Raw genomic sequence first — 10,093 nt, 5'->3', positions numbered from 1 at the left:
AAGCCGTTGGTCCCCAGGTTAAGTGTTAGAGAGGGCTTCTTAGCCCTAACTTCGCCTGGTAAAATAAGACATTCTTTACTTTACTTTTTACTTTACTTTGAATTTAAAGGAGCAAGGTCATTATCTTGTAACGATTTTAAACATTGTTCAATGTTTAAAAATACATTTTGAGACAATAACTGCATGTATATCGCAACTGTTCTTGCCGGTGTCACTAGCCTACTCTTTACATAAATGACATAAAAACAGCAGGCAATGATTAATTATGAAAATGTATAGGTCAATGTATTAAATAGTATCAATATTTATAATCGATAATCACGATTCGATTGTGTTGGTGGCCACTTATTATACTGCAGCCCAGCTTAGATCTTGTAGTCAAGGCTGTCGCCTGGGTGAGAACAGATTTGGACTTTAGTTCACCCCAATTGGAGTTAACTAGAGCAAACTTTCTAACAAAAAATGCCCTAAAAATTTACAAAAGTTCTCAAGCAAAATTAAATAGTTTTATATCTCAAAGATATCGTCATTGTTATTATAAAGTACGATTATTTATGTTATTGAGTAACGTCCTATTCATAACTCTAAATCATTATTTTAAAATAATTTTTAAATTACAAGATATGTTTTACTCTGTTAAAAATTGTTTGCCAGAAGTAAAGTTCCGGGACTTAAGAGTAGTAGAATAGTTCAGATCAGGTGCAGTTTTAGAGTAATTTGTACAAAGGTACAGGAACCATAATGTTTTTTTATTGACGATTGTTGTATTCAACTACGAGGTGTGCCAGTATACATTCTTCATGTGTGACAGCAAAACTATTTTAAAGCAGAGACTAAAGGAGGTATAAAGAACTGTGGATAGAGTTTTATATCAGAAATTTTAGTATACATTACTATACAAATTTTAATAATATTTGAATTAGTATACATTTAAATTTATTAGATGAATAGCCACATTTGCTATTTTATTTAACCTTTCATTGACTTCAGTTGGTTCATTACGTGCAATGCTATTATATCACGATTTCTCATATTGTCACAACCAGTTGATTTTATTGTATTTTATTTTAAATACCAAAGAGGTTAAATAATCACAGATCTATACTGTATTGTACTTAAGGGTAAAATATTGTCGGCAGAGCGAGGGGAAGCTAGTACTTCAGGCTAATCTCATAATTTCTTGCTTGCATATTTTTGTGTTAATGTATGCAGGTATAATCTTGTGGTTTATTCACACATTATCTCAAGAACGGTTCAAAATACAGCAGAGAGATTTAGTAGCAACGGTGCTCTATTGAATAGTTGGCCACAGCCAGGCATTCATATTATTCACTCACCCCATATACCAGAAGTTGATTGCAAGGGGTGGAAGTAGACATTTTAACAAAGTAGGCATCTTGGATATACATATATTCTTGATCGAGGCAACAAAACAAACTCCAACTATGGCACCAGAAACATTATTCATTTGAACCAGAAATGTTGCTACATTAAAATCCGGAATAATTGGTGAAATTTAACAGTTGCGGTAGCTTTATGAAACCTGTTATCGACACTAAACATACTCATAGTGTGTAACATATGTTGATCTCAACTTGTGCTGTGTGCTCAACTCCAAACTGGTGTATTAGCATAACGCTTACCAATTGTTAGTTGTAACAAAGAGGAAACATCATTATAGATAATGGGATTCAGTTGACAAATCTTTGGAAGGGAACTCGGGTACATTTATAAAAATGATTGTATAAAGATGGGGTTATTATTAACTATTGGATATTCAGGATTTAAATAATGCAAACTTATTTCAATATGATTTTCAGGTATAGATTGTGATGACTATTAACTAAAACGTACCAACCTTACTATAACACTCTTTGTTTAATCAGTCCATGGCTAAGGGTGGTTGAGGATGATTTTATTTAGTCAGTCTTGGCTAGGGGTGGATTAGAGTGGTTTTGTGAAGTCCTAATTCGATTGGGCAAGAATAATATTTTAGCTTCAGAAATTCTGAAATAAAAACTGATCAGAATTTGTTTATTTTTTTAAATTTATTTAATACAACTTTTTAAAGACTAGTGCTTTTTAATTCTTAAGATTGTGTTGCCAGTGTCATGACAGTTTTCCAGTTCATACAGTTAAATTGTTGAAATATTTTGGGCTCAGTAAGTGTTGATGTGGTGAACCGGAAAAACTATTTTTTTTATTATTATTTTATTTTTTATTTAATTTTTCCTTTATTGAACATCATGGAGAAACACTATAAAAAATGTTTATTTTTGAATATTAATACAAATTTATGGGTAATAATGAATCTCATTTGTTATGAAATGATAAAAAAATACAGCAGCACAAATGGTGCAGTTCAACTAAAAACACAAAAAAATGAGCACTCTTTTTATAATTACAATATCAATCAGACTATTCAGGAAATAAAAACAAAAACACTTAAAATTCACATTTTTGATCGACTTTTGTAATAAAATTATAACGAATAATAGTAGAGTAGGCTTCCCTGCATATACTGTCTTGTCTAATTATAATAAATTAATTTAGTTGGTTAATTATTGACAAAATTCTAACACCACACCACCGAGAGTGAGCTTTCAACTTCAAATAAACATTTTTTCAAGAACAGTTATGCATTAAAAAAAAGTTGGTTTGTTGTAGACCAAATATTTATTTTATTTAAAACATTTTATTATCAGTGCAAGAAAGCTGCACGAGGTTAAATGATCACAGGGTCTGTACTGTCTTTTAAATTCCATCTGCATGATATGATTACCAAAACAATTAAGTAGCACTTGGATAAGATTAAGACTAAAAATAAGATCAAGTTCAGTCAAGTGTTGCCACTAGGATTATAGATCACGTCAGCTGTGATGAAAGCTTTCAGTTACATAAATATCAGTTCTCCCTTTATACCATTTTCTATACTGCAGGATTTATTTTCTGTCCCATCTCTTAGAGAAGACATCTTCCTTTGTATATTCAGCCGTAATCTTATGCCTATCTCTCAAAAGTGCATCACTGATTGCTAATAATAGGTTACTGTAAATTTTATTGTTGAATAATAAAATAACACTTTTGATTGATTCCTGTAATAAAATTGTTATTGGTAATGTACAAAGTCAGCCTGTCACATGTCCCTGTACTAGCCGTATAAAAAACATTATCCTGTCAGTTCCCTAGTTCACAACTCCTCTGCTCATCTTTGTATCATAACCAAGGCCACTACAACATAACAGTCCACTACTTGTTAGTCATCTCCAGTCTAATTTTGTAGAGCGAGATAAGGAGAGTGGATTTTCCTGCTTATACTGTCTTCTCTAATTATATAGGTTTGATAAATTTATATAGGTTGATTACGAGTTGTTGGCAAATTACTAGCACCTCTCCACCAAGGGAAAGCTTTCAATTTCAAATGAAGCGTTGTCCAAAAGCAGTTTTGCATTACAAAATATAAGGGAACCAAGTTTGTAATTTTCAGCTCATTTGAAAAATTATTGTGTCAAAGTTGGATGTTTTCCTTAAATAAGTTTCTCCTCTCAAAATGTATAGCAACATCAAAAATATCCTGGAAGGAATGGGACAGGATTCTCAGACATGGTTTTAACTGGCCACAATCTACTTTGCTCTTAAAATAAGTTAAGATACAAAGTTGACTTATATAACGAAAACTCAATTTCTCAGGATCTTTAGTTCTGAAAAAAGGTGGTTGGGGACAAATGTAAGTGGAAGGAAATGTATGATTTTACTATTAAGAAAAACCCCTGGGGGTCTTACAAGAGTTTATAGTAGATGCAGAAACACCCTTTATTGATGTATATACTTTAAATTTACAAATAAATGAATCCCTTAAATAGTGTTCAGATGAACCAGGTTTAGTTTTACTGTACAGTAGTATGAAAGTGATGTATTTTTGTGCTGAAAAACATGATTCGTTTTCTGTAAATTGAGAACTTATTGGTAAGAAAATATGATTATACTTTATTGAAAAATGTGTATTTTTTGCCTTGCCTTGTTGAGCTTTAATACTAAGCTAATTACAGAAACATGATTATTGCTGTTACAACTAGTTACCGTAGTAATGTTTGTAGAGGTTATTCCTATATTGTTATGTATTTTAATTTATAATATTTTATAATGTTGGTTTTAACTGCCTTAAATATTTAATAAACTGGTTTTGTATTGAAATTCTTGTTACATCATTGTTCTTACTTCCCTCTACATTTCTCAGAAATTTAAGGTAGAATGGTATTGTTGAATTCTTTATGGGTGTTAGTAGCAAATTCATTTTCATTGTGATTACTTCATTAAAATTCGAGGAATACACTTTGACTACCAGGCATTTAAAGTGTACTTTTACCTCCAGCCCAAGTGGCTTTCATTATTTTAGGCGTTCGCTACCATATGTATATATTTGATACACACAATAACTTTCACTCAGCCCATGTGTATTTTATTTATACACACGAAATGGTCATGTTTCTGCTGCTTTGTATAGCTTATCTGCACACCTATCATTACAACTAATGGCTCTTTTTGTTGGTCTGGGCCCAGACTGCCACTGGTTGCAGTGGTCCGGGGATTGGCCACCAGGGGCAGCACTAGTCATTCAATGTTTTGGTTTACAAACAGAACAACAGAAAGAGGTTAGGTGAAGTGTGGTTTGTGTAACTTAGTGCTTATTTTATTTGTGTTCATAACGGATTTAGATACAATTCGTGATGAAATCTGCACAAGAGAAACCAAATTCCAGTCAATACCTGTGTTTGGAATGTTTTTTCAAAACTCATAAATCAGTGCCCAAATATACTCAGTAGGCCTTTACAAATGGGTTTTTTCAAGATAAATTTTGTGCTGTAATGTTTTTTACTACTCTTATAAAATTACATTTGTGTTTACATTAGATTGTTTACTTATTTTCCTACATGTCATCGCACAAAGAAATTCAGGTTCTTGGGGTTTTTTGTCCCATCTTGCGTACATGATTTTATTACCCAGGCCCATGTGTATCATATTTTTACACAATTCATAAACAGCTCCCTATGGGCATTAGGCTATTTTTTCATGTATTCACATATTCCTGTACCCATAACCAGTACAATGAGACACTTGGACCATATTGGGTAGGTACTTAAATTTATAACATTTTTAAAGTATAATTTCACTGTGTATAAAACAAATACACATGGGCCACCCATAAACTTAAGTGCGTATATAAATAATACACATGGGAGTTAAAGTATTAAGATGCTAATTTTGAATCGCTTTCCTAAAGTAGTCTGATTTAATATGTGCTCTAAGAGTTGTCTTCAACTATAAAACCATGAAAGGAAAAGCATAAAAGATCCTGAAAAATTTTAAATCCATTATACAACTACATGAATGTAGGCAAATTTCCTGAAAATATTGTTGGACAATTAAAGCTGATATTTAAATTTTCTTTCTCTCTCCAAGCCAGTCTAAACCCAATGACTGAATTTATGGTATTTGATCCTGAGCTAAGTCTAGATAGTCCTGTCCACTAAGGATACAATGATCAGAAAGAAAAGCCATTGTTAGTGGCTTAAGGAGCATTTATATTTTTATATTGGCTGGAAAATGGTTGTAAATACTAATATAAGCACAGAAAGGAAAATTTGCAATGAAAGTAGGTTTGTTTAGTGGACAGTGAATTATTAGAGAGTTTCAGATGAAATGAGAATGTTTACGATTTCCTCTGTAAACTCAGTCCAAGTTGCATTTAATAAAAAGCTTACACTAAACTATAAACATTGATGGAGTAGTAACATTTTAAGTAATTAAGGAATTTGCTTATAAGGCTCTCTAAAGCTAGCTCCAGCCATTATTCTTACCATTCATTTCTGCATAAGGAAGACTTGAAAGAATCACAGGAATTTCTTGACAACATAAATCCATAGGAAATTAAGGAAATAAAATATGCTAAGTACACTTGTCTAAGAACATGATGATAATCGACTTATACTTAATGCAAGTTTAAGATTGGATAAAAAGCTTTGCTCAATTTGGGTGCATAAAGCCAATATTAGGATATAATCAATTACCAAGCCTAAGAAATTGGTACAAGTAACAGAATAAAAACCAGATGGGAGAAATTATGTTAGCTAAGTAATATTTTGCAATGTTTTAGAAGGAAGTTGAAGTTTTAAACTTCACTCCTGGACAAAATTATCACATACCTCCTGATTTCTTACAATTTCAATAGTAAACCATTGTTAATTCAAAGCCTATGTATCAAAAGTTAAATATGATTAAGGAGGTTTAAAATATAGAGTATAGGAAAAAATTAATGTTGTATCATCATCATATAGGATATATCATCATCAAACCAGGAATGCCACAGACTTTGCTCTGCCGATTCACCAGAGTAGTCGCTTTCAATCAAAGCCTTCATATGCTGGAGCCAAGTTTTTCAACATCCTTCCTGACACAATCAAGAGAGCTGACCCAATTATCTTAAAGAAAAAAACTTCAAGCTTAGTTGCTCCAACGACCGTTCTACACCATAAGTGAATTTCTGGACTGGAAATTTTACTATGTAAAGCAAGTTCTGGACTGAAATTACTATTGAAAATGTATTGTATTAATAAGTGACACTGTTTTCAATCTTGAAGATTGTAAAATAAAGATATTCTCTCTCTCTCTATCGAGTAAGAAAGATTAAAATACAAATCTAAACCAAATTAATAATCATTAAAGCGCACCTTAGTACAATGATAATTGAAGGCCAGTTTTGTCATTATCTTGTGTTGCCTCCTCTTTGCCTCTTCCAATTCCTTTAACAAGATGTTGGAGGCGTTGTTGTTCCATTTTTTTTGCTACGGCAACTTCTAGCTTAGCGATGCTGCTAGGTGTTAGCTGTTAGGTGCGAATACGCCTTTTGTGCTCGTCCCAAATGTTCTCTAGTGAATTAAGGCGGGACTTCTGGCTGGTTATTCCATTGCACTATTCCGATCGTATGAAGGTTTGTTCATTACGATCTGAGCTCTGTGTGGACACACATTTTCATTCACAAAGATGAAATCAAACCAAAAAAAGGGATTTATAGCATCATAATATGTTGTTTCAGAATGTCTGCTACATATGTATCTGCAACAAAAGGTTTTACTCTGGTCTCGGATGTAAAAATTACACGCTTTTAATCTTGCTTGCATTGTCCAATGCTGATGTTCTTGAGCAAACTTTAGACAAGCACTTTAATTATCTCTTATAAGTCTTGGCCTTATATTTCTATTCTAGTCTTGACGAATATTTTGAGCAGAAATATTGAGAACACAAACATTTCTGGTCAATTCCTGTAGATGAGAACTTGTGATGGACAGATTTCTCAAAGTACTAAATCTAAAAAACTGATCATTCTCTTGGTTTGTAACTCTATTATGTACGGCCTTACCCATGCCTTCTACATCAGATTTAATGTCACAGAAAGGAGAGACCACCCTACTACTATGATGACTATGTACACCTACCTGCCTGGCCACTGCATTTTAATAAAGTCCAACTTCAACCAAAGCCCTCACTCTCATTGCCTCAGACTCAGTTAAAACCAATTTTGATCCATTATAGAAAAAATAACCATTGCATATGACAGTTGGATACAAATAACTGAGAATTCCTCTCTTATAAGACCAAAAATAGAGGTTACATAAGCTGATCAAAGGTTTATCTGATAATGGTAACATTTTCCTTTATCTGGTTTTGTCTTTGTCAGAGTCGAACAACCATTTATTTATCCTTCTTATGTCTTAAAAAGACATATTGTTCTTGGAAGTTACAATAAACAACTAAAAGTAAATTAATACTAATTTTTAATTTAAATTTTTTTTATTTGGTACAACATAAAGACGCGTTAATTTTGTGCAGGAGTTTACTGCATCAAACAAAAAATTTAGTTTCTCAATATTTTGAACTTATTTTCAGAGGCCACTATAGAAGTGTTATCAGCGTACATGAAAATTTGGACTTTGACGTAAGTTCTGGGAGATCATTGCAGAAGATCAACAGATTGGTCCCAGAATGGACCCTTGAAGAACTCAAAAGATGACTTTTCTGTGACTACTGTGTACATTATCATCCACAACCACTCTCCCTTTCCCTCTAGAAGGTAATGTATTAGATATAAAACGTGAATTTTTTTTGCTCCATTCTGTTTAGTTAGTGGACACTACCAACACATAATGAAATGATCAATGACTCTCTTTTCTATATTCTTATAGACTATTTTTAGTCAGAAAATGTCTTGGGAAAAACAATAACCAGAAAATATGACACCTGGCTTGACTACTAAACAGCTAGATTCATATTTGTCTGTCTTACATACTTCTAGGTGGCACTGAGCACACAACAGGTGCTGCTATTGTAGCCTTTTGTTTTGTGGTGTTCAACAATCTGAACAATCATGTACTTTTAATGAGTGAAATGTTGGTGTTCTAATACCAAATTTAATCAAAATATGACCCTCTGATCAGTTTATAATTGTAATCAGGATGAAGACATACTTTATTCACACACAGATGGCTGACTTTTTTGGATTCAGAGTATCTGTAAATTGTATATCTATCAGATATAAAATATAGAGAAAAGATTTTATATGCACATTTTAAAATAATGGACAACTAGGCTTTCAAAAATATCTCTGAAACATGTTGATAGTACACAACTGACAAGATTATAACAGCTGTCATTTCAAATATAGGAATACATTTTTCACTGCAAAGTTTTAATGGTGTTAGAAGCCTTGGATGTCGATGAAAGTATTCAACAATAATCTTATTGAGATTTCTTACACTGCTTTACAAATGTAATAAAGATCTTGTGTTAAAAGTTTTTGTAAAAATCAGACAATTTAAACAAAAACAATACTTAAAACTGGAATCTCTTTTTAGTAGTTGCCACAATTGAATGTATTCACTTAAGTGCAAGTGACAACAGTCAAAGGCTTTGATTTTGACTACAAATTAATCATAGAAAATCTTAAAATAAACAAGAGCTGCTTAGCAGAATAGTTTCTAACGATTTTAAAAATGAATATGTTTGTGTAAGCAATAATTCAGTTTAAATGTATCTGAAAATATTTATCCGGGACTAAAATTTGAATCAAAATTTACACTTTAAATTATGTATACTAAAAAGTATATCATTGTTTTTTTGAAATTTAATGTTGAAAATGTCGACCTATTGCATTCTATAAGTCTATTTCACCTTATTGGATTACTTTAGCAAATTTAAGGAGCACTTTTTAAATAATTTTTTCACTTTTTAAATAATTTTTCATACAAACCTTGAAAATTCTGAAGCGGGCAGATCTCATTATTGCTGATAACATAACAGTGTTAATTCACTGAATCTAAGCTGAGAAACATCACACTGGAGACAGTTATAACTGACACCAGAATCCCATTAAGATAAATGTAATATGATACTCTCTCTATTCAAATTTTATGATTACACTATCATAATTCATCACAACATGAGTCATATCAATTATGAAATGTGGCTTCACCTAATGTCTCATTTTTATGGTCTGTTTGAATAAATTCTATAAAACTATTGTAAAAGTTGCTCTTTTTTTATACTACTATTAAAATGAAAGACTGGAGAATTAAATCATAACTTCGCAGAATATTGTTATGATTAAATATATACAAAAGCAGTTTTCCATTTTTATACAAAAAATGACACAGTTTACAGACACTATGAAAGTATGATGTGCTGACAGTTTTAATTTAATATGATAAAAATTATTTGTTTATTATTATTTTCATTGTATATTTACAGCACTATGTAGACTATCATTCATTACTCATCCAAAATCATGTATTTCTTCTTCTTTCAACTTGTATGTAAGGTACGATATTCTACAAAAATAGCTAAATTTACAAAATAGTAATGAAATATATACTTTCATTGAATGTTTTGACTTTAACTTTGGGTAATGAATCATTCCAAGATAGTTATTATGTTAGATACATTTTTACATGATGTGAACAAACAAATTTAGAAGATGGTCATGACAATGGCCACTTAAGACTAATAACTAAAATAAATTCTCTTATAACAAGATAATAAC

The 10,093-nt window shown here is 31.6% G+C and overlaps 1 long non-coding RNA gene across 1 annotated transcript; it reads right to left on the bottom strand.

The window, feature by feature from the left end:
• On the bottom strand, positions 1 to 9,443 carry LOC124355481. The gene is made up of 3 exons (XR_006921766.1): positions 9,305 to 9,443; positions 6,729 to 7,011; positions 1 to 55 (listed from the first exon to the last, which is right to left on the bottom strand). It is a non-coding gene; the product is annotated as an uncharacterized LOC124355481 (long non-coding RNA).
• Between the last annotated feature and the right edge of the window lie 650 nt (positions 9,444 to 10,093).

The sequence above is a fragment of the Homalodisca vitripennis genome, chromosome 2, assembly GCF_021130785.1.
Source record: "Homalodisca vitripennis isolate AUS2020 chromosome 2, UT_GWSS_2.1, whole genome shotgun sequence".
In the NCBI taxonomy this organism is placed as follows: Eukaryota; Metazoa; Arthropoda; class Insecta; order Hemiptera; family Cicadellidae; genus Homalodisca; species Homalodisca vitripennis.
This window is presented reverse-complemented; position numbering and strand designations above follow the sequence as displayed.